Genomic DNA, 24,957 nt, shown 5'->3' with positions numbered 1-24,957 from the left:
ACCAGAGTCAAACACATTCATGTTTCTGCCATAGAATCTGTGACAATTCATATGAAGTTAAATCAATAATGACCTGCAGTGATTTCACTATCATCAAATTATATTGAGAGCTATTTGCCTATTGAAACTGGGGGCACAAAATTGTGAACCTGGACCAAACCTGTCAGTGTTTCTCCAACATTCCCTTTCTTTTTATTTTCTGCTGCATTATCTGAATTTTAGGGAACTTGCTATCATTCCAGCTTTAGGGGAGGACTGGGGTACTACTACATTTTTTTCTCTCTGGTTTAGTCTTTGTTGCAAATAATTTCGATTTTGTGTAAGAACTCTATGATATATCAAGAAAAGGAAAGTGGGAAATGCTTGCAACCCCAACTACTTGCTGTTAAATTTCTTTATAGTCAGAAACCATTCTCATTTTTGTGCATAAAACCACAAACATTTTTGTATAACTATGATGTTTTTAGGCTATTTAACATACATTTAAAAATTCCGTAAACAGTAGTAAGATGAACATGAATATAGAAGCTACTATGTGCCAGAGCATGTTATATTTACTTTATAAAAAACAACTTAATAAGTATGATTATCTCATTAATGTTACCCATTTTTAATGCAGGGAAGCCAGCTCAGAACTTAAGTACTAATGATCACATGATTATTTAACATGTTTTGATATTTTTTTCCATATTTTTTTAAACTTATGTAATATCTACTACTACTTGTATTTTCTCCATTATAGGGACTTTAAATACTCAGTCTTAAGTTCAGCCAAAACCTAAGTTATTTCAAAGCCCATGTTCTTTTTCATTCCCTGTGCTTCTTTCATTCCTATAAGAAAAAACAACCCTTATTAAGAAATAATATATTATTCCGGTCATTTTTTACACAATGACTGTAAAATGTTGTATTCCTTTTTTTTTTGTTTTTGGCTTGGTCTCTGCTTTAAATATTTACATTATGTCTAATAAATATTTGCAACATGTCAATTATTATTTACTGATTTTTAAGCTATGCAATTTTCATCAGTAATCATTTTAAGGTAACAGTTACATTTTTGAAAAATATTTTTCATATAGACCAGTGTGAATTCTTTTCATTAATAATCAGATGAACAAATAATAAAAAATAGATCCACCTCACCCAGCAGTCCATTCTGGAATTCAACTGAAGAGGTAAAGAAGTAGACAAAATTACATGATTTCTCAGCTAATAACCATTTTTCTAAATATGAACAACGATGACTTAGAATGTTCTTTTTTAAAAGCATAACAGCTGCAACTTAATTGCATTCCTTGAATTTAATGTGCAGCTTGTAAAATGATATGATGCTCATGTTATTTTTTTTAATTCTTATCTTCGAGCAACTAAACATTCAGACGTTAAAACAAAAATGAAATTTTTTGGTTCCATGTCAATTAAACAAGCTTCTATTCTTTCCATAAAATGCATTTCAGAAGAAAAAAAGTCAGAGAAAGAACCACGTCTTTTAAACTTGAGACAGGAACAAATCACAGGACAAGGAGAGATTCTCAAAACAACTCCACTCTATCCTGTGAAACCGTTAAGGTCACAGGCAGAGCATTTTGTGCTACACAGATGATACTTCTTAGGTAGATGTCAATCAGAAAGAATGCTGAAGAAAAGATGTAAAGTCTGTCTTAGCAGAGTAATTCTTTCAACTTGGATTCTGAGAGGAAAAAAAAAAAAAGTCCGGAGTTCCCGTCGTGGCCCAGTGGTTAACGAATCCGACTAGGAACCATGAGGTTGCAGGTTCGATCCCTGCCCTTGCTCAGTGGGTTAACGATCCGGCGTTGCCAGTGAGCTGTGGTGTAGGTTGCAGACGCGGCTCGGATCCCGCGTTGCTGTGGCTCTGGCCTAGGCCTGTGGCAGCAGCTCCGATTCGACCCCTAGCCTGGGAACCTCCATATGCTGCGGGAGCGGCCCAAAGAAATAGCAAAAAGACAAAAAAAAAAAAAAAGTCCTATGAAGTCTTGTTTCTTTCCCCGGGACCAGTTACTCTTTGTCTGTGTTGGTGCATCTTTATATTATCCTAAGAATATTTCTCTAATATATTCCCCATCCTAGCTCCCCACTCTGCATCCTCTTTTTCTCTGTGGAGAGCTCAGAAGGATGGGGCTGTCAGAAAGAGCAACTGTGACTTCAACTTCTTCAAGTTTTAACTTGTAGGAATGAGTCTTCCCATCCTTCAAACTAGGTATGTGCAGGTTCTAGTTAGCAAAGCACTAGGTTAATTTTCAGAAACTGGAAAACAACTGATTCTTCTTTTAGTGTATATGGAACTTTAATGAGCTCCCACCAAGAATCTCATTTTCTTGTTTTTGTTTATAATTCCTATAGGGATAGGCCAATTATAAATTTGTTCTACTCATTAAAGGAGCAATAAAATCCCATTTTTCTTTGTGTCAAGCTAGTTTTTAGTGAATTGCAAAAACTACTTCTGAACAGCATTAAAATGTGTTGCACAATGAAAATGTGGAATATAGAAAAGATGACACAATATTTATATGAAAAATATTTAAAATAATAAAAAAGTAAAGAGAAACTGATAGTTTTAGTTTAATATTTCATAGTAAGACAGATATAGCGACTTTTTTTTTTTTAGAGCATCACATTTTAGATATAATGAAGCCCATGGAGGTTCAGTTAAGCACAATTAAATGATATTCACAAGGAATGTGTTGTAATAGTTAAGCAAATGACTTCTGGAGTTCAACTCTGGATTAAAATACTACTTCTACTATATCCTAGCTGAGTGATTTTAGACAAATTAAAAATTAAAAAAGTGATTAATCTAAAAAATCAATCATCTATAATATTTTAGGCACTTTATTATATGAAAAGATATTGACATCAAAACCACAGTGTGTATACAAGAATACTGATTATTAAGTATTAAATTTTAGAATCTATTCAGTATCATTAAAATAAAATTCAGGAGAGAAAGGTCTCTGTTTTAAAAGAATATTACTAAAAGAGGAGAGCAAAGAGAGTGAGAAATAATGTGAAAATGAAAAATTGAACACTACAATTTTTAAAAAGTAAATTTGTTTTTTAAGAGTAAAATTAAGGAAATAAAAACAGACAACCCTTGATTTGGGAGTAACATGTAAAAATTAAAATCTATAAAATTGTGTAAATATATATAAAGAACAATAAAAATGAAAACATTTTAAGATAGCAAAAAAGTAAAGATGTACAAATTATAACCAAAAAAAGAAATAACTACAAACACAATAAATTTATAAAGTTAAATGTTAACTAAATTTGTTGAATTAAAAATAAAACATCTGAAAGTTTTCATGGATTCTACTAGTTTTGAGGAAAACATAACTAAACAAAATTCATCCAAGAAAAATCCAGAACAGGAGAAAAAAGGAAGTCAGAGTTATAAAAAGAGGGAAGGATAAGAGGTATATTATCCTTCCACACCTGGAAGATGATCGCCTTACCTGACTTCTTCAGGTGGCTCTTTAATTGCTAACTGATGTACTGAACAAGAGTAAAAAAATAATAGGCATTCAAATTTGAAATACAAAGAAAAATAATCATTTGTACAGGAAATGCCTGATAACTGAAATCACCAACAAAAATAACCAAAAATTATTATCTACAACATGTACATTCAATAAGCTTAGATATACAATAAAAATAGAAATTTAATGTTATTCCTATATATATGATAATAATATAAGAAAATCACATTTAAAATATCAAACAAAATAACAAGTCTGCATGAATAATTCTAAGAAAGGTTGTATTTTTGAAAATTTTGAAACTACTAAGAAAATTTGAATAAAATAATTATTTTTCACTAAGAAGCTAATATTTCAATGAAGGAGTCAATGCTCTTTCCATTGACATATAAACTCTAGCAAAATATGGGAAGAAATTATTGACAAAGTGATCATAAAATGTAGAAAAAAAACACATCAAAAAAGATTTTAAAAAGGAAATAATGTTAGAAGACTGTAACACATTTTCAAGCATTCTAGTTTAAAGAAGGTAATGAAAATAATAGGCTAATTTATTAAAAAAAAAAAATGAAGCACTCCTTGGTAGCATAGCAGTTAAGGACCAAACATTGTCACTGCTATGGTGCAGGTTCAATCCCTGGCCCAAGAATTTTGGCAAGCTTCAGGCATGGCAAAAGAAAAAAAGAAAAATAAATTAATATGCAAAAAGGAGCCCAAATGAAAAATTAAAAATTTACTAAATATATCATTTCAATTACTGGGTAATGTGTGATTTTTTCAGTAAATATTATTTAGGAACTGTTGAATCATAAATTGGCCCCTGTACATACAAGGCATAGAGAAAGCAAAGAGGAAGACCAATCTAGATTAGTAGGTGGCATTTTCAATAAGCAAAGGAACTTATGTGTGAGGCTTTCCTGGGCAGCCACAAGTGGAGTAGATCTTCACACTCACCTACCAGAATCTTAAAAATATATAGAGATATCATATGGTATTTGTCTTTCTCTTTCTGACTTCACTCGGTGTGAGAGTCTCTAGTTCCATCCATGTTGCTGCAAATGACGTTATTTAATTCTTTTTATGGCAAAGTAATATTCCATTTTGTATATATACCACATCTTCCTAACCCAATCGTCTGTTGCCATCATTTGAGTTGTTTCCATGTCTTGGCTATTGTGAATAGTGCTGATGGAGCATGATAATGTGAGAAAAAAATAATGTATATATGTATGTGTAACTGGGTCAGCATGCTGTACAGTAGAAAATTGACAGAATACTGTAAACCAGCTATAATGGAAAAAAATTAAAATCATTTTATATATGAGAGAACTTAAGGAGGTTTTCACCTACACAGTCTGGGTGGTCTCAACAACACCTTAATTTTTCAAGGATGTGTCCTTGAAAATAGTTCCTACTGTGAGAATGGTGGACAGAAAACACATTCCCAGGGCAGAGAAGAAGGAGAGGAGCTTACTGTTGACTGGGTCTAGCTTAGGGATCAATTAGCAGTCAAGTCCTTTTAATGACCTACTCCAGCAGAAACAAGCTAACTTTTGGGTATGGAGGGAGTTTTTAATGATGAAAAAAGTAATACCTGCAGTGAACATGATAAAAAGAGTCCAATATTTTTAAAATACATTGAAACCTTTTACAAATACAAAAGAAAAATAATTTAAAATATAGAAGAGCAAAGATCGATAAAGATTTAATTTTAAGAAAAGAAATAAAATATTGAATACTGCTCAAATGTACTCTCATTTTTTTTTTTTTTGATGAGCATGTATAGAGACTGCTAGTCATCCCTTAGTGTCTGATATCTTCTTGGTTTTAAGCTAAGCACAAAGTTAACTGGGGTATTAATTACTTTTCCCAAACTCCCTTAAACTTAGAGGTAGCCATGTAAATAAAACTCTGAACAAAGGCTGTTAGTGTTTCATGTACAACATAATGAAAATGTCATCAAAGAAAAAGATTTCTATTCTATTCCAGACACCTATGGTCAATTATGCTTTGACAAGGGAGGCAAGAACATAAAATGGGAAAAAGAAAGTCTTTTCAGCAAGTATTGCTGGGAAACCTGGACAACTGCATGTAAATCAATGAAACTAGAACACACCCTCATACCATGCATGAAAATAAACTCAAAATGGCTTAAAGACTTAAATACAAGATAAGACACCATCAAACACCTAGAAGAGAACATAGGCAAAACATTCTCTGACATCAACCTTACCAATGTTTTCTCAGGTCAGTCTCCCAAAGCAACAGAAATAAGAGCAAAAATAAACCAATGGGACCTAATCAAACAGAGAAGCTTTTGCACAGCAAAGGAAACCCAAAAGAAAACAAAAAGACAACTTACAGAATGGGATAAAATAGTTTCAAATGATGCAACTGACAAGGGCTTAATCACTAGAATATATAAGCAACTTATACAACTCAACCACAAAAAAGCCAGCAACCCAATGGAAAAATGGGCAAAAGACCTGAATAGACATTTTTCCAAGGAAGATGTACAGATGGCCAACAAACACATGAAACAATGCTCAACATCCCTGATTATTAGAGAAATGAAAATCAAAACTACCTCACACCGGTCAGAATGGCCATCATTAATAAGTCCACAAAAAACAAATGCTGGAAGGGTTGTGGAGAAAAGGGAACTCTTCTGCACTGTTGGTGGGAATGTAAAATGGTACAACCACTATGGAGATGGGTATAGAGATACCTTAGAAATCCATACCTAGAACTACCATATGACCCAGCAATCCCACTCTTGGGCATATATCTGGACAAAACTTTCCTTAAAAAAAGACACATGCACCTGCTTATTCATTGCAGCACTATTCACAATAGCCAAGACATGGAAACAACCCAAATGTCCATCAACAGAGGATTGGATTAGGAAGATGTGGTATATATACACAATGGAATACCACTTAGCCATAAAAAAGAACAAAATAATGCCATTTGCAGCAACATGGATGGAACTAGAGACTCTCATCCTGAGTGAAGTAAGTCAGAAAGAGAAAGACAAATACTTTATGATATCACTTATATCTGGAATCTAATATAAGGCACAAATGAACCTTTCCACAGAAAAGAAAATCATGGACTTGGAGAACAGACTTGTGGTTGCCAAGGGGGAGAAGGAGGGAGTGGGATGGTTGGCAAGCTTGGGGTTAATAGATATAAACTATTGCCTTTGCAATGGATTAGCAATGAGATCCCGCTGTGCAGCACTGGGAAATTTGTCTAGTCACTTATGGAGCATGATAATGTGTGAAAACAGAATGTGTACATGTATGTGGGACTGGGTCACCATGCTGTACAGTAGAAAAAAATTGTATTGGGGAAATAACTATTAAAAAATTAATAAAGAGACATTACCATGTTAAAAAGAAAAAGAAAAAGATTTCTCCTAATCTCATTTATTGTTGGTCAGGATGCTGAGGTGATGATGTGGTGGTGGGCAGAAAGGGAGCTTGTGTATTAAATTAAGATTATGGGGGTTATTACCTGCTGAATGAGAAGCCACAATCCATCCACATGGAATTGGCAGGCAGCTGCCTCAGCATCTGAGCACCAGTTTTGCAGAAGTGAGATTACTGGGGTGGTTGTAATTGAAGGCACAGTGTTGAATACACTCACACAAAGGAAGTAAAATTGCAAGATTTATTACTTATGGATCTTAGAAATGGGAGGGGCACAATGACCAAGGGAGGGAAGGGCCTCAGTCTTACTTCCTTTCACTCTTCCAAGCAAGAGATAGCAGAGAAGTAAGCATGCATTATTTATAAGGTGGTTGGAGTGGAGGTCACTAAATTTTCACACACTCAATTCTAAATAGTTGGGGTTTTTTTTAAAAAAATATTTTTTATTGTGGCAATATTGGTTTATAACATTATGTACATTTCATACATAAAACATTATATTTCTACTTCTGTATATACTACAAATTGCTCACAACTAAAATTTAGTTTTTATTTATTTATTTATTTATTTTTTGTCTTTTGTCTTTTTTTGTTGTTGTTGTTGTTGCTATTTCTTGGGCCACTCCCGCGGCATATGGAGGTTCCCAGGCTAGGGGTCAAATCGGAGCTGTAGCTGTCGGCCTACGCCAGAGCCACAGCAACGCGGGATCCGAGCCGCGTCTGCAACCTACACCACAGCTCACGGCAATGCCGGATCGTTAACCCACTGAGCAAGGGCAGGGACCGAACCCTCAACCACATGGTTCCTAGTCGGATTCGTTAACCACTGTGCCACGACGGGAACTCCTAGTTTTTATTTTTAAATTTTAGTTTTATTTAGTTTTTATTTTTCATAAAACACATTTCAGTTGACCTTCTGGACACATTTCTTCCTCCCTACTCCCCCCACCACTTCCTCTTAGGTAACTACCACTCTGTTCTCTGTATTTGTTTGTTTGTTTCTATTTGGTTTGGTTTTTTTCATTTATTTTGTTTTTTGTTTTTTTTTATATTCCATATATGAGTGAAATCAATTGGTAATCATCTTTCTCCCTCTGACTTATTTCACTAAGAATAATGCCCTTACATTTCATTCATGTCGTCACAGGGTAAGAGTTTATCTTTTTATGGCTGAGTAATATTCTATTGCATATTTATACTGTGTTTTCTTTATCATTTCATCCACTGATGAGCACTTAGGTTGTTACCATATCTTGGCTATTGTAAATAATACTTCAGGAGTTCCCACTGTGGTACAGTGGTGATGAATCTGACTAGTATTTGTGAGGATGCTTATTCGATCCCTGGACTTGATCAGTGAGTTAAAGATCCAGGGTTGCCATGAGCTGTGGTGTAGGTCACAGATTCAGCTCAGATTTGGCATTGCTGTGGCTGTGCGTAGGCTGGCAGCAGCCACAGCTCTGATTTGACTCCTAGTCTGGGAACTTCCATTTGCTCTGGGTATGGCCGTAAAATAATAATAATAATAATAGTAATAATAATAATAATGCTGCAGTGAACATAGGGGTACCTATATCTTTTCAAATGTATTTATTTTTTGGCCATGTCCATGACTTGTGGAAGTTCCTGAGCTAGGAATCAAAGCTGCACCACAACAATGACAATGCCAGGTCCTTAACCTGCTGCATCACCAGGGAACTCCTCAAATTTATGTTTTTTATATTTTCAGGATAAATACTCAAAAGTGGGATAGCATAGCAAAGGAAATCATCAAGTAAACAAAAAAGCATCCAACTAAATGGGAGAAGATATTTGCAAGTGATATTTCAGGTAAGGAGTTAATACTCAAAACATAAAAAGAATGCATTCAACTGAAAAAAAATAACCCAATTAGAAAAATTGGCAAAGGAGTTGAATAGGCATTTGCTCAAAGAAGTCATACAGATGGCCAAAGTTTCATGAAAAGATGTTTACCATTACTGATTACTAGGGCAGTACAAATCAAAACCACAAAGAGCTATCACCTCACACCTTAGAATAGCTCTATTGGTGAGAATGTGAAGAACAAGGAACCTTCATACACTGTTGGTGGAAAAGTAAATTGGTATAACTACTATGAAAAAAGAGTATGGAGGTTCTTCAAAAAGTTAAGAATAGAACTACCAAAAAGTTGCCCCAGGAAGTGCAAATTGGCAAATCGTAGTGGGAATCCTAAACTCAGGTCCTTATTTGAGTCCAGTCCTTGTCTAGATTCTGGGTATAAGTGTAAAATGCTTAAGCAGCAACTCAAAATTGCTCTTTTATCATCACAGATGAGTAGAAAACATCCTAGACCCTATGGTAGGTATTGCTTAGAAATGTGGAGGCAAAGTATAGAGTGATTCTTCATCTACTACACCACCAGCGACATCGTATCTGGCCTGGATCTCTTACATTTTATATAAAAGAAGAGTAAATTTCTACCTTATCTAAGATACTGTAAAAATGTAAAAAATGACACCCTGATCACTACTAAAAAATATTATAATGCCAAGTAATGACTTGGATTAAAGAGAGTATATACTACTAAGAGTATGTATGAATCCCCTTAAATTCAAGTCATTATCTAGTATCATTATATTTGTTCAACTATATCTTATAGTTGTTCAAATCAAATAAGTGTAAAGTAGTATCACATTGTGGTTTAATTTGCATTTTCCTGGGTATGAATAAGGTTGAGCATCGGTTTATATTTGTTGAAAATTTCCTTCTGCCACATCTTTTCCCCTTTTAATTGTAGTGTCCATATTGAATTTTAGAAGTCCTTTATATATTATGAGTACAAGTCCTTTGGCAACTAAGGAAATATTTGTTAAGGTTTAGGCTTGTTGTTTAATTTTATTTTGATAAAAATAAATTCTTAGAACCAGTGTGGTTAAATTTGATATTATCTTCTTATAAGGTTAACAGAATTGGTGTCATGTTCAGTAAATTCTCTCCCATCCTAAACTCAAGAAAGCATCTTATTATTGTCTTTGAAAATATTTAGAAATACCCTTTTGACTTCAAAGTGTTTGATCCCTCAGAGAGGGTGGTGTGAAATTTGTCCTCATGTCTGAATATGTATCAGCATCACTTGGATGATTTATTAGAACACAAATTGGGGGAGCAACCCCAGGAGTTTTTGATTTGGTCTTGGGTGAAACCCAAGACTATCTGTTCTAACATATTACCAGTTGATACTGATGCTCTGTACCAGGGACCACACTTTCAAATATAATAGCTCCATCTGTGAAGTTGGAAACCAATTTATTTTCCATAAGCATAGCCAGTTATTTCAGCACCATTTACAGAAGATCCTGGCCTGTAATCCCATATATGCCATACATAGTTTGTATACATATGTATAAATTGATTAACTTGTGTGTGTCTGTTCAATGATACCTTGTTTTATTTGCGTAGCTTTTTGGAACAGCAAATCACCCAGCATATTCTTCATCAGGAGGGTTTTGGCTATTCTTGGCCTTTAACTGTTTTACAAATATTTTCACAAAGAGTCCTGTGGGATTTTTGTAGTCATTGTGCGAAATAATAATTTGCTGAAATTTGATAGCATTGTGCTGTTTATTTCCTCATCCTTTCCTTTTATTTAACATGCAATTTAATTATGCCTTTCAATAAACTTTATAATTTTCTTGAACATCTTTTAAAATTTTAATTTGTCACTATCTTACTATTTATAATTTATAAATAGAAAATTCTATAGCCATTTCTTTTGTCTTTACTTATTTTGAAACAAATACATATTCATAGAAGATGTAAGAAAGTATACAGTTGGACAACCATCAGTTCATTCTTTTTAATAATAACATGTTATGGGACAATAGCACAATATCAATTTCAGGAAATAAGCCTTGGTACAATCCAAAGAATTTATTCAGATTTCACAAGTTTTACATGTACTTGTTTTGTGTGTGTGTTTATATTTTATGAAGTTTCATCATATGTGTATGTTTGTGTAACTACTTCCATACTCAAATAATTTTTCCATCACTACAGGAATTCTTTGTTCACCTTTTTAGAGGCACATTTGTGCCCCTTCCTTCTTTCTCCTTAACACTTATCAACCACTATTATATGCTCCATCTCTGTAATTTTGTCATTTCAAGAACCTTATATAAATAGAATCATAGTATGTAAGTTTTTGAGATTGAATTTTTCCACTCAGCATAATTCCATGGAGATGCATGTATTTTGATTTATCTGTGGGGTTTGTGAATGCATCTCAGTGTAGACTTTTACTGGTTTGTTTATATGTCACATTATAAATACATACTAAATATATAACAGGCATGTATAATACTGGTGCCAACATTTTATTAGTTCAAGTAAAGTGTAAGAATATTACTACCATTTAAGTTCCTTTACAATCCTCCTCTATGAATTATTTTTAAAATTTATTTTATTTTAATTTTTTTGACCATACCTGCAGCATGAGACTGTTCCCAGGCTAGGAGTCAAACCCAAACCACAGCTGTAACCAGAGCCACAGCAGTGACAATGCTGAATTATTATCCCACTGAGCCATGAGAGACCTCTCTTTGTAATGTATTCCTTTAAATATTTTCTTTAAATACACTGAGAGTCACATTAGACAGTGTAGTATTTTAATTAATTCAGCTCACATAATTTTTTAGAGTGGTATAGATCATATATTTACCTAAATTTATTTTCTTTTTTTCTTTCTTATTTCATACTCTTTGAAGTTTTCTTCTATTATCATTTATTTTATGGTTAGAGAACTTCCTTTAGCTATTCTTTTAAGGTAGGTATGCCAGGGACAAATAACCTTAGTTTTCTTCAATTTTAGAATGCCCTTGAGCTCGCCTTTATTACTGAAGATTATTTTCAATGGATATAGGTTTTTTAGTTGATGGTTTGTTTTTAGTTTTGATTTTTCTTTTCCTTTCAGGAGTTGAAGATGTATCACTTCCCATGGTTTCCATTATTTCTGATGAGAAATACGTGGAATTTACAATAATTCTTCACTTGTAGATTATGTTTCATTTCTCTGTAGCTGCTTTAAGATTCTTTTCATTGTCTTTAAATTTCTAAAATTTGATTATGATGTGCCACGGCATTAATTTTTTAGGTTTATACTATTTGAGGCACAGAACTTCTCAAAAAGGCAGATTTATCTATTTTACCCAATTTGGGAGATTTTCTGTCATTGTTTCTCTGAATGGAGCACCACAGAGTCTCCTCATTTTCTAAAAGTCAGATGTGAAAATAGATATTTTATGCTCTTATCCGTAGGAGTCTAAAACCCTGTTTATTCCTTTTTTCAGCTATTCAAATCAGTTGATGTATTCTTTTTTGTTAGAGTATAGTTGATTTACAGTATTATCAATTTCTCCTATACAGCATAGTGACCCAGTCATACATATACATACATTCTTTCCTGATCAATTGATTTCTAATATTCTATATTCAAGTTTGCTATTTCTTTTGTTACACTATTCCATTCTTGAGATAATCTATTCAATTTTCGTTTCAAGTTTATTTTTAGACCAGTTTTACGTTCACAGAAAAATCGAGGTGAAGGTATGGAGATTTCACATTCCCATATACCTCATCCCCACACATATATAGACTCCCCCTTTGTAACATCCTTCATCTACATTTTTTATGATTGATGAACCTATTTTATTTACCCAAAGTTCATAGTTTATTTTAAGGTTCATTCTATGAGTTTGGACAAATGTACACTGCTAGGTGTCCACCATTATACAAAATAATTTCACTGCCCTAAAAATCCTCTATGCTGTAACTATTCATTCTATCCCCCCCACACACCATTCCCCACTCCCTGATAACTACTGATCATTTTACTGTCTACATAATTTGCCTTTTCCAGAAATCAGTCATATAGCATGTTGCCTTTTCAGATTAACTTATTTCTCTTACTAATATTCATTTAAAGCCTCTCTGTACGTTCTCTTGACAGTTCATTTATTTTTAGCACTGCATGATAGTCCATCTGCATAATACTCATAATACTGAAGTTTGTTTGTTTTTGTTTTTGTTTTTTTTTTGTTTTTTAAAATACTGAAAAACATCTTGGTTGCTTCCAAGTTTTGGCAATTATGAATTGTAAAACATCCATGTTCAATTTTCTGTATGAACATAAATTTTCACCTTGTTTGGGTAAATACCAAGGAGTAGCATTGTTGGATCATACTACAAGACTATTTTTAGTTTTGTAAGAAACTACAGACTACCTTCTAAAGGAGTTGTGAAGTTTTTCATTCCCACTAGTGGTGAATGCGAATTCCTATTGCTCCACATCCTCGCCAGCATTTGGCGTTGCCCGTGTTCCCAATTTTGGCCTTTTTAGTAAATGTGTATCTGTGTCTCGTTATTGTTTTAATTGGCATTTCCCTGATGATGTGATATGGAGCATTTTTACACAATTATTTGAATTTATATATCTTTCTTGGTGAGCTATCTCTTAAAGTCTTTGGTCCATTTTTTTTTTTTGCTGTGTCTTTTTTTTAATTGAATCATAAATTTGTATATTTTGAATAACTTGCCTTTATCAAATGAATCTTTTACAAGTGTTTTCATGCTATGTTTTGAATTCTCATTTTCTTGACATTGTCTTTCTCAGACAAAAAATTTTTAATATTTATAAAGTTCAGATTTTCAATTTTCTCCCATTAATTGTGCCTTTAGTTATGTCTAAAAAGTATCAGCATTTCAAAAGTAAGGCTTTTTAATTTTAGCTATTTTTTATTGTAAAAATTCTGTTTAGCTATTCCTTTTATGTTATAGTTCTTCACTGAGATTTTCTAATTTTTTTCCATTTGTTTCAAATATGTTTTTATTTGCTTTCAAAGCATTTTTATGATGGCTGCCTTTAATCTTTGCCATATTATTCTATTATCCATGTTATTATCTCCGTGTTGGTGACTATTAATATCTTTTATCATACAAATTCTGATTTTATTAATTCTTGACATGATGAGTAATTTTCAATTATACTCGGAATATTTTGGATGTTATTTTGTGAGACATTCCCACTGCATCCCTCTGATATTAATTTGGTGGTGGGGTGGGTGGGTTGATGGTTCTAAATTTCACCTTTTCATACCACTGCCATGTGAGGGTAAAAGTTCTGCTCGCACCTGGACTTATCACAAAGGGACTGGGAGAATGGGGTGTGCACTAACACTACCTCAGATTTCTTTATTTCACTTCATTGCTTTAACTTTGTGTTTTATTATTTACCTTTTTTTTTTCCCTTGCTTAATCTGTCTAGAGAATTGTCCATTTTCTTTTCAAATAAACACCTTTTGGATTAGATGATACACTTTTTAAAAAATATACCATTGGAGTTCCCGTCACGGCGCAGTGGTTAGCGAATCTGACTGGGAACGCTGAGGTTGCGGGTTCGGTCCCTGCCCTTGCTCAGTGGGTTAACAATCCAGCGTTGCCTTGAGCTGTGGTGTAGGTTGCAGACGCGGCTCGGATCCCAAGTTGCGGTGGCTCTGGCGTAGGCCGGTGGCTACAGCTCCAATTCGACCCCTAGCCTGGGAGCCTCCATATGCCACGGGAGCGGTCCAAGAAATAGCAAAAAAAAAAAGACAAAAAAAAAAATATATATATATACCATTAAAATAAGTAAAAGTAGAGTTCAGAAATCTATACCACAGTTCAAATTGCCCTGTTGCCTGGGTTTTTCAATAATATTTTATTGGAGTACAACTACCCTCATCTACTTAAATATTGTCTATAGCTTCTTTCATGCTATAACAGCAGAACTTTGTAGTTATATAGTTTGCGGCCTGCAAAGCCAAAAATTTTTACTCCTTGACCCTGTGCAGAAAAACTAGTGCTGAATGTTTTGTATCCCCCACAATTTATACACTGAAGCCCCAATCCCCAGTGTGAAGATATTTAGAGGTGTGGTCTTTGGGGGAGAAATTACATTAGGAGGATGAAGGCTTATGTCCCTAATGAAAGGGATAAATGTTAGGAGAAGAGATATGGGATTAATTCTCTCTCTTGCATGTTCTCTTATGCTCACTCTCTTCTCTCTCTCTCTCTCTCTCTCTCTCTCCCCCTCCCTCTATCCTCCCCCTACTTTCCTCCTGCCACATCTGCATACAGCAGGAGAGCAGTCCTCTGAAAACCAAGAGGAGGGCTCTCACCAGAAGCTGATCATTCTGTTATCTTGATCTCGAACTTCACAGCCTCCAGAACTGTGAAAAATAATGTCTGTTGTTTAAGCCACCCAGTTCATTGTATTTTGTTACAGCATCTCTTGCTTACCAATACAGTTGGCCATTTTCAGGTTAAGAGCACATGCTGGAACCAGTCTACCTGAGTTCCTGTCTTGGTTATCCTGCTTACTGCCTTTTTTTGTTGTGTTTTATTAAAGTTGCTAGTTAGGTTGTTTTTTGATTTGCCTGTTTCTTAGCTCATGTTTTATTTATCTTAGTCTGGGAGCATAAATCAAATAATGTTTCTTCCAAAGAAGATTTGTGCTTTCCTTTTCTAGAGCCAGGGAAAAAAATCTAGATTTAGGACCATCCTGCGGCCCTTACTTGTTCTACTTAATCCAGAATATAATCCTCTTTGTTAGCTTCTGGTTTTACATTCATTAATTTAAATATTAGTACTTGCCCTCAGGGAATATCTTCCCATAGCTAGTGTTTCCTGCTCACTCTTCAGATTGTAGTCTGTAGTCTTTTTTTCCTAACCATGGAGATATCTCATTTATAGCTTTGTCTGAAATGCTTTCTGCACACATGCATGTATATACACACACATGCACACACACATACACACACCCACTATACAAGATCTGATATAGAGCATGAAAAACTTGCCTTTCACAGTTTCAAAATTCTGCATATTTTGGACTTTAACCTAATATTATAGTAAAAAAGTTAACATTATGTTAAAATAATAAAGGAATGATCGTGTTTTTGTTGTATAACTTTTATAACTATATACTGTGTTTTTATACCAATTTTTCTCCTTTTCTTAAGTAAAGTTTAAATCATATTGTTACTTACATTTGCAGATTTTTTTCAATTCTTAACTGCTGAATTAATAAGGACAGAAGCGTATGTTGAGGTGGGAAAGTGAAATATTAAGGATAGTTTGGAAGTCCTAATCTTTTAGTGATATGAGGGCGAGAAATAAAATCAAATTAAACTGACTGTAATACTCTTTTATAGAGTTTACTCAACAGTATTTTTGGGGAGTTCCCATCGTGGCTCAGTGGTTAATGAATCCAACTAGGAACCATGAGGTTGCAGGTTTGATCCCTGCCCTTGCTCAGTGGGTTAAGGATCCAGAGTTGCCGTGAGCTGTGGTGTAGGCTGCAGACGCAGCTCAGATCCCCTCGTTGCTGTTGCTGTGGCGTAGGCCAGTGGCTCCAGCTCTAATTGGACCCCTAGCCTGGGAACCTCCATATGTCATGGGAGCGGCCCAAGAAAAGGCAAAAAGACAAAAAAAAAGTATTTTTCAAAAATTTGTATTTACAAATTTTAGGTACTCTTTTGTTTTTGTACTCCTAGAATATAAGTAAACCTAATTACTCCTTTAATTGATGGGTGTTTTTTTTTTCTTTAATGAAAGATAACAGCACCTATAATTTGCAGCACAACTCCAAATACTTTGTAATTATAGTTAGAGTATTCTATCTTCCAATATCGTAATATCACTCAAATGGAAGAAAAGGTCATATATTTCATGTTTTAATTGCATTTTATTATGCTTAGTAAGTCATAGCTTTTTTTTTTCTCAGTTTGATTTTACAATACATATATTACTATACTCAGTCACATTCAATGAACAGTAATGTATGTGCATCAATTTATATTCAGGAATTCTTTTAAAACATATAATTTTTACACAAATTCGTTATCTGAGTTTTACTGCTATTTTGAAAACTTACAATACTCACAGAGTTTCAGAGGCACAGAGGCTATACCATGAATCAAGAACTGGCCTTTGAATCTGTTCTCTGAGCTTTTGTTCTTCACAGAGATAATTTTTAGGTTATTCAAGTTATTTAAGCAAGAGAGGACTCAAAAGCAGGCGATTGAGACTGAAATCCAGTGGATGCTCTCTGAATCAAGCTATGAGCCCCCAAAAGGTTACTTCTGCACAGAGGATCAAATTCTTTGATTTGTTATCAAACAGATGAGGAACTGGCTGGTGACAAACCCATGCCAATGTGTAAATTGTGTTAGCCTGTCTTCTTAAGCTGCTCTACATTAAGAAAACTCCAGGAAGCTATTCTTTATTATGAAATATATTTTATTTTTTCCCTCATATTCATGAGAGAAAACTGGGAACTGTTGGTATAAAAAATATTCATCTTTGAAAAGTAATTATGTTGAAAGAATTAAAATAATTTTTAAATGCTTGCAAATTCCCTTAATTTTAAGTGAAATTTCGTAAGGGTATATATACCAAGTTAAGACAGTTGTGGAGATAGGATATAAACATAAATAATTAGGCTTTAGTTACATGGATGCGTGGACCCCACTTTCTTATTTTTTCTTTTTTTTCCCCATTTTTATTTCAGATTCCTTTATTCTTCAATGAGTATAAAAATTATAAGTTCCACAGTGAGAGCTGTAGCAAATACATAGGTCACTGATATCTTCCCTCATCATCTTAAATTATTTTTATTTACTTTTTGTATATATTTTACTTCTCTGGGAACAATGTCATACATTTAATATGTATGTATTTATTTTACTTTTGAGTATTTAAATAAGCACATGAATATCAGCTTTTGAGGGAATATAGTAAATTTTATTCCCTTTACAAATAACTGTATCTGGTGAGTGATTTTTTAAAGTAATAAGTTATATTTTTTAAGTGGAATTGCTGATTTAAATTTTCTGGAAAAATAAGACTCGGAGTCAAAAATTACTTTTAATAGCATGTTATGCTAAGTAAGATACTAATATATTGTCATTTTTTAAACCACACAGCAGAGCATGTGTGTGTGCAGAGCAGAATGCTCTAGCCATTCTGCTGCCTCGATAAGAAAATTGGTTTGGCTGTGTTAAAACTGAGCAAAAGCTGAAAGCCACTGATGTATGTCCATGTGCTTTAAAAGGCTGGGTATTCTGACCAGAAAACATTTATTTGCACAGCTTTATTTCCTTAATACTTGATCCTCATCAATTTTGTTTTACGTATTGTCCTAATATAAAATAGCAAATTTGTATCATGTAACTTATAATGTAAAAATGTAGAATACCCAAAAGGAAGAAAATATATTAGGGTCCTGCAAGTATCAGAGCAATAGTTTGAATTGGATATCCTCCTGAAAATATTTCTAGTCAAAGAAGATACAAGAAATCATTCTTAAACATGTATTTTTTTTTAATTCTAGAAGTTACTTTACAAGATAAATTACTCTAACCCCATTATTTCATCAACAGAGAACCTAACACTCAAATTGATAGTAAGAATTTTTAAGTTTAAATGTCAAAGATTTCTACCACCTGATTTCTTTAAGACATCAATGAAACTATGAATGACAATAAATTATTAATGATAAAATTATGTCTAAGAGAATTTATTAGAATCTGAGCTGAAACTCTACCTTCACTAATATGATTTAAACAGGAATATATTAACAATTTTATAAAACATTTTCCAAGTTTTGATTAACAAGCCTTTTATTTTGATTCAGTATTAAATAAAGGTAACCAATATATAAATTAGCATGAAATTGAATTCCTTTTCAATACATTCATATGGAATTTGCTTCTTTGCCTTGTGGCTGTTTATGCTAATATTATTCTGTCAATGTGACTTTGATCTCAGGACTACCATCTCATTTCAAATGTCCACAGTGAGCTTTATCCATTTTTACAAAGAGGATATAAATTGACAGAGAATAACTTGTTCAAATATTCATAGGATGTATCTAACAGTGAGGGAATATTTCAATAAAAACATTGCTTAAACTAGTGTATTCTGCAACCATCAGAGGAAACTCCCTGCTGAAATGTTTTTTCCATACCAAAGTTTTCACAAATACCCTGTTGGATCCATTATGAATCATTTCTAGTTGCATTTTACTCATTTTACTTGTTCATAAAAATTTATTTGAAAAATACACACTTGGATTGGTCAACTTGCAATGATTTGCTCAAACTTAAAAATATTTCTGAATCGTTTTACTTTTGAAGATGGATTAGAATCATGAAAACGTCTGGTTCTAAATGCTAATTGTTATCAGTTAAGAGAAAAGGAAAACATTTCCCTCTCTCCTTTTTTTTTTTTTTTTTTAAATAGGATTGCACTGGAGGCATATGGAGGCATGTGGAAGTTCCCAGGCTGGGGTGAGGTGGCAAATTGGAGATGTAGCTGCCAGCTTATGCAACAGCTACAGCAATGCCAGATCTGAGTCACGTCTGGGACTACACCACACCTCACAGCAACACTGGATCCTTAACCCACTGAGCAAGGCCAGGATCAAACCCACATCTTCATGGATACTAGTCAGATTCATTGCTGCTGAGCCACAATGGGAATTCCCAATTTCCCTATCATTTAAAACTTTTCATTTTCAGTTTTTTCCTTTTTTTTTTCTTTGCTTAAATTAAGAGTTCCTTGTTACAAAAATAGAAAACTCTACCAGATAACTTAATTTGGTGAGAAAATATTAGAAGTCTGGAAGATAATTCTCCAAATGAGAAAGGCTAAGAAGAAAACTTGAGAAATAGGGAAGACCTGAGGGCAAGTCTAGATATACAGAACATAGGACTCCTGTGTTCCTGATCACACCTACTGACTCAAAGACCTCTGCAGGAAGGTGTGATTGGTTGAGATTATGTCTTCTGAACTTGATCTAGCTCCCAGAATCTGTGGAGGACTGACTTGCTCATTCTTTTTCTGTTAATGAGGATTACTCAAAAATATAAAGAGTTCAAATTCTAGACAAAAATGTACTTTAGTCTCCTACTTTGGCTATATGGTATCAAAGGAAACAATGCTTGATGTACATACTTCTCCCTTGCAAACCAATTAAAAGTGACCCTTGTCTAACTCAAACACATTTACTCCAAAAGGAAGCCCAGGAGAGGACAAGATGGCGGAGGAGTAGGGGGACACGCTTGCCCTCTCACACAAAAACAACAAAAAAAAGCACATCTACAGAATAAATGACTCCCACAGAACAGCAACCAATCGCTGGCAGAAGAACCTAAACTCCAATAACGGCAAGAAGTTCGTGACATTACTGGGCAGAACGGGAGAAAGGAGGAGAGTGAGAGAAGGTGAATCCGAACGGGATGGGCACTCCCGAAAGGGAACTGAGGAGGAGAAAGGGATCCCGCACCCTGGAAAGTCACCTACACGGGGGAAAGATCAAACGAACCAGAGGAATCTCCAGATGCAGAGAAGAGTGTAGCAGTAAGTTGGAGTACGGAAAAGCCGATCAAGAACCGAATGGACCATCTGAACTGCGGGCACAGTCACCAAAAATTGAGACGCCTGGGTGGGGGCTGGGCACTGAGTCCTCGCCTCCAGAGGTTAGTCCCTGAGAAAGGGCTGGGGGGGGGCGGGGCGGAGCGGAAACTGCTTGGGAGGTCTAGAAACCATTTGAGGGGCAGAGACTGCCTGGGAGACTAGAAAACAAAGCTGTCACAGAGGAAGGGAGCAATACTCTAGGGGCGGGGAAGTGGAAAGCCGCATCAGAGGGAACCTAGGAGAAGAGCCTGGTCTATGCCCCTGCTGGGGAGGGGAGAGAAGAAGGGGTGGGTCCCCATAGAATACCCCCCACGCCACAGCAAGCTTACAGGCCCACTAGCTAGCTGAAAGCTGTGCTTCCCACTGCATCCCCTCCTCCCACCCCCCCACCCCCTACGCTCTCGCCAAACCTGGGGCTGCCTGCCATCCAGGAGGGCTGGCCTCAACAATTGCCTGAAGCCTACCACCACAGGGGCTGTCCCTGCACAGGCCTGCTTGCCCTTTGGAGGGGCTACACTTCCGCAGAGTAGCACCAAACACCACCAGCCCCCGAGAAAAGGCCTGCAGCCCAGAAAAGCTAGAACAAGCCTAGCCAGGCAGTGAATAGATCTGCCTAATTCCCGGACAGTTTTTCTGAGTCGGGCTGCCCCAGGGAGGAGCCTCTTGGGTTTCCAACGGCCCTGCTATCCACCCAAGCCCCCAGGGGTGCTGAGACCTAGTGGACCAGCTGCATAGGACTGCCAGCTCCAGGCAGGACCCCCTGCAGCCTAGAAAAGCTGCAACAAGCTTGGCCGAGCCAGGAAAATCTCTCAGACAGTCTTTCTGAGTTGGGCTGCCCTGGGGAGGAGCCTCTTGGGTTTCCAACGGCCCTGCTACCCACCCAAGCCCCCAGGGGGTGCCCCACTTCCACAGAATAGCTGCTCAGCACCACCAGCCCCCTGGAAGAGCCCCTGCAGCCCAGAAAAGCTGCAACAAGATTGGCTAGACTGTGAAAAGATCCGCCTACATTCTCAGGCCATCCTTCTGAGTTGGGCTGCCCTAGGGAAGAGCCTCTTAGGTTCTCAGTGACCCAGATAGCTGCTCCAGCCCCCAGGGGGTGCTGCACTCCTGAGGAACAGCTGCCCAACACCGCCAACTACCTGCAGGAACCCCACAGCCTAAAAACACTAGAGCAAGCTCTGCATGACCAAGTGAAATCGTGGTGTGGACCTCCCAGTCCTGTCTGCACTCAGGAAGTCCTCTTTTGCTTCAAAGAAACACTGTTAGCCCCATCCACACTCCAGAAAAGCCACACTGCCTCAATAAAGATTGACCAACAATGCCAGCCCTCAGGAAATATTCCACGGCAGTGACAAGGCAAACACTGCCCGATAACGGAGAGTACAACTCCCTCAGGAGAAAGAAAACAACAAGCAAGATGAAGAAGCAGAGAAACCACCCCCAGTCAAACCAACAGGAGAACTCACCTAAAACAGTCAACAATGAAACAGATCTCTGCAGTCTGACAGACCTGGAGTGCAAAAGAGAAATAGTGAAAATACTGAAGGAATTAAGAGAAGATATGAACAGTAATGCAGATACCCTCAGAAAGGAACTAGAAAGTATAAGGAGGAGCCAAGAAAAACTAGAACAGTCATTGGCAGAGATGCAAACTGAACTAAGGTCAGTAAAAGCCATAATGAATAATGCAGAAGAACGAATCAGTGATATAGAAGATAGAATAATGGAAGTCACTCAATCCGGTCAACAGACAGAAAACTGAATCAAAAAACTGGAAAGCAATATAAGAGACCTATGGGATAATATAAAGCGGGCCAATCTACGCATAATAGGAATTCCAGAAGGAGTAGAAAAAGATAAGGGGATGGAAAATATATTTGAAGAAATTATCGATGGAAACTTCCCAAATCTAAAGGATGCTGGGTTCAAGATACAAGAAGCACAGAGGGCCCCAAACAAACTGAACCCAAATAGACCCACACCAAGACACATCATAATAAAAATGGCAAAAGTTAGTGATAAAGAGAGGATCCTAAAGGCAGCAAGAGAAAAACAGAATGTTACCTACAAGGGAACCCCCATAAGAATATCAGCTGACTTCTCTACAGAAACACTACAGGCCAGGAGGGAATGGCAAGAGATATTTAAAGTGCTCAAAGGAAAAAATATGCAACCTAGAATACTCTATCCAGCAGGAATATCATTCAAAATAGAAGGGGAAATAAAAATTTTTTCCAACAAACAAAAACTTAAAGAATACTGCAACACAAAACCCAGGTTAAAGGAAATATTGAAAGGGCTTCTCTAAACCAAAAAGAAAGGAAGGAAAGGGAAGAAAAAAGAAAAGGAAAGAAAAAGAAGAAGAAGAAGAGTAAGAACTAGGACTGAGGAAACTGCAATCAGAGAGCAGTCACTCAAATAAGCCAGCATACAGATTTAATCATGAACATGCTTCAAACAAAATAAAATTAAAAAGAAAAAAATAAAAAAGAGTCATCAAAACCATAAAATGTGGGCAAGGGATGTTAGGAAGTAAATAACTCTTTTTGTTTGTTTGTTTGTATGTTTCTCTTAATTTTAATATAGTAATGAAGTGTTTGAACTTACAGGACCATCAGGCTAAAACACACAATTATGGGAAGGGGTTGGCATACTTAAAAAACAGGGCAACCACAAGCCAAAACCAAACATTGCATTTGCAAAAAATGAAAAAAAAAATACACTCAAGCAGATAATAACAGGAGACCATCCAACCAAAAAAAAAAAAAAAAAGAAAGGAAGAATGGAGAGCCATAGAATCAACTGGAACATGAGTTTCAAATGGCAATAAATAATCATCTATCAATTATCACCTTAAATGTCAATGGACCGAACACCCCAATCAAAAGACACAGAGTGGCTGAGTGGAAAAAAAGGCAAAAACCTTCAATATGCTGCCTACAAGAAACTCACCTTAGGACAAAAGATACATATAGATTGAAAGTGAAAGGGTGGGGAAATATATTTCACGCCAATAGACATGACAGAAAAGCAGGAGTCGCAATGCTCATATCAGACAAAATAGACTTTAAAACAAAAGACATAAAGAAAGACAAAGAAGGACACTACTTAATGATTAAGGGATCCATCCAAGGAGAGGATGTTACTATCGTCAACATATATGCCCCAAATACAGGAGCACCCAGATACATACAACAAATATTAACAGACATAAAGGGAGATAGAATACAATCATAGTAGGAGAACTTAATACCCCCCTCACATCAATGGACAGATCCTCTAGACAGAAAACCAATAAAGCAACAGAGATCCTAAAGGAAACCATAGAAAAGTAAGACTTCATTGATATCTTCAGGACACTACATCCAAAAAAAGCAGAGTACACATTCTTCTCAAATGCTCATGGAACATTCTCAAGAATCGACCACATATTGGGACACAAAGCTCATCTCAATAAATTTAGGAGCCTAGAAATTATCTCAAGTATCTTCTCTGACCACAATGCCATGAAATTAGAAACCAACCATGGGAAAAGGAAAGAGAAAAAACCTACTGCATGGAGACTAAACAATATGCTACTAAAAAACCAATGGGTCAATGAGGAAATCAAGAAGGAAATTAAAAACTACCTTGAAACAAATGATAATGAAGACACAACCTCTCAAAATCTATGGGATGCTGCGAAAGCAGTGCTCAGAGGGAAATTTATTGCAATACAGGCTTTTCTCAAAAAAGAAGAAAGATCCCAAATGGACAACTTAACCCTCCACCTAAATGAATTAGAAAAAGAACAAAAAAGGCCTAAAGTCAGCAGAAGGAAGGAAATGATAAAGATCAAAGAAGAAATCCATAAAATAGAGACTCAAAAAACAATAGAGATAATGAATAAAACCAAGAGCTGGTTCTTTGAAAAGGTGAACAAAATTGACAAACCCCTGGCCAGACTCACTAAAAAGAGGAGAGAAAGACCCCAAATAACCAAAATTATACATGAAAAAGGAGAAATCACAACAGATACAGCAGAAATACAAAAAACCATAAGAGAATACTATGAACAACTCCATGGCAACAAGTTTGACAATCGGGAAGAAATGGACAATTTTCTAGAATCTTACAGCCTGCCAAAACTGAATCAAGTAGAAACAGACCAACTGAACAGACCGATCACTAGAAATGAAATTGAAGAGGTCATAAAATCACTCCCTACAAATAAAAGTCCAGGACCAGATGGCTTCCAGGTGAATTTTATCAAACATATAAAGAGGAATTGGTGCCCATCCTCCTTAAACTCTTTCAAAAGGTTGAAGAAGAAGGAATACTCCCAAAGACATTCTATGATGCCACCATCACCCTCATTCCAAAACCAGACAGAGATACCACCAAAAAAGAAAACTATCGCCCAATATCATTGATGAATATAGATGCAAAAATTCTCAACAAAATCTTAGCCAACCGAATCCAACAACATACCAAAAAAATTATACACCATGACCAGGTGGGGTTCATCCCAGGTTCACAAGGATGGTTCAACA

Source organism: Phacochoerus africanus, chromosome 1, assembly GCF_016906955.1.
Source record: "Phacochoerus africanus isolate WHEZ1 chromosome 1, ROS_Pafr_v1, whole genome shotgun sequence".
Classification (NCBI taxonomy): Eukaryota; Metazoa; Chordata; class Mammalia; order Artiodactyla; family Suidae; genus Phacochoerus; species Phacochoerus africanus.
The sequence above is the reverse complement of the archived record's forward strand: the minus strand, read 5'-3'. Positions refer to the sequence as shown.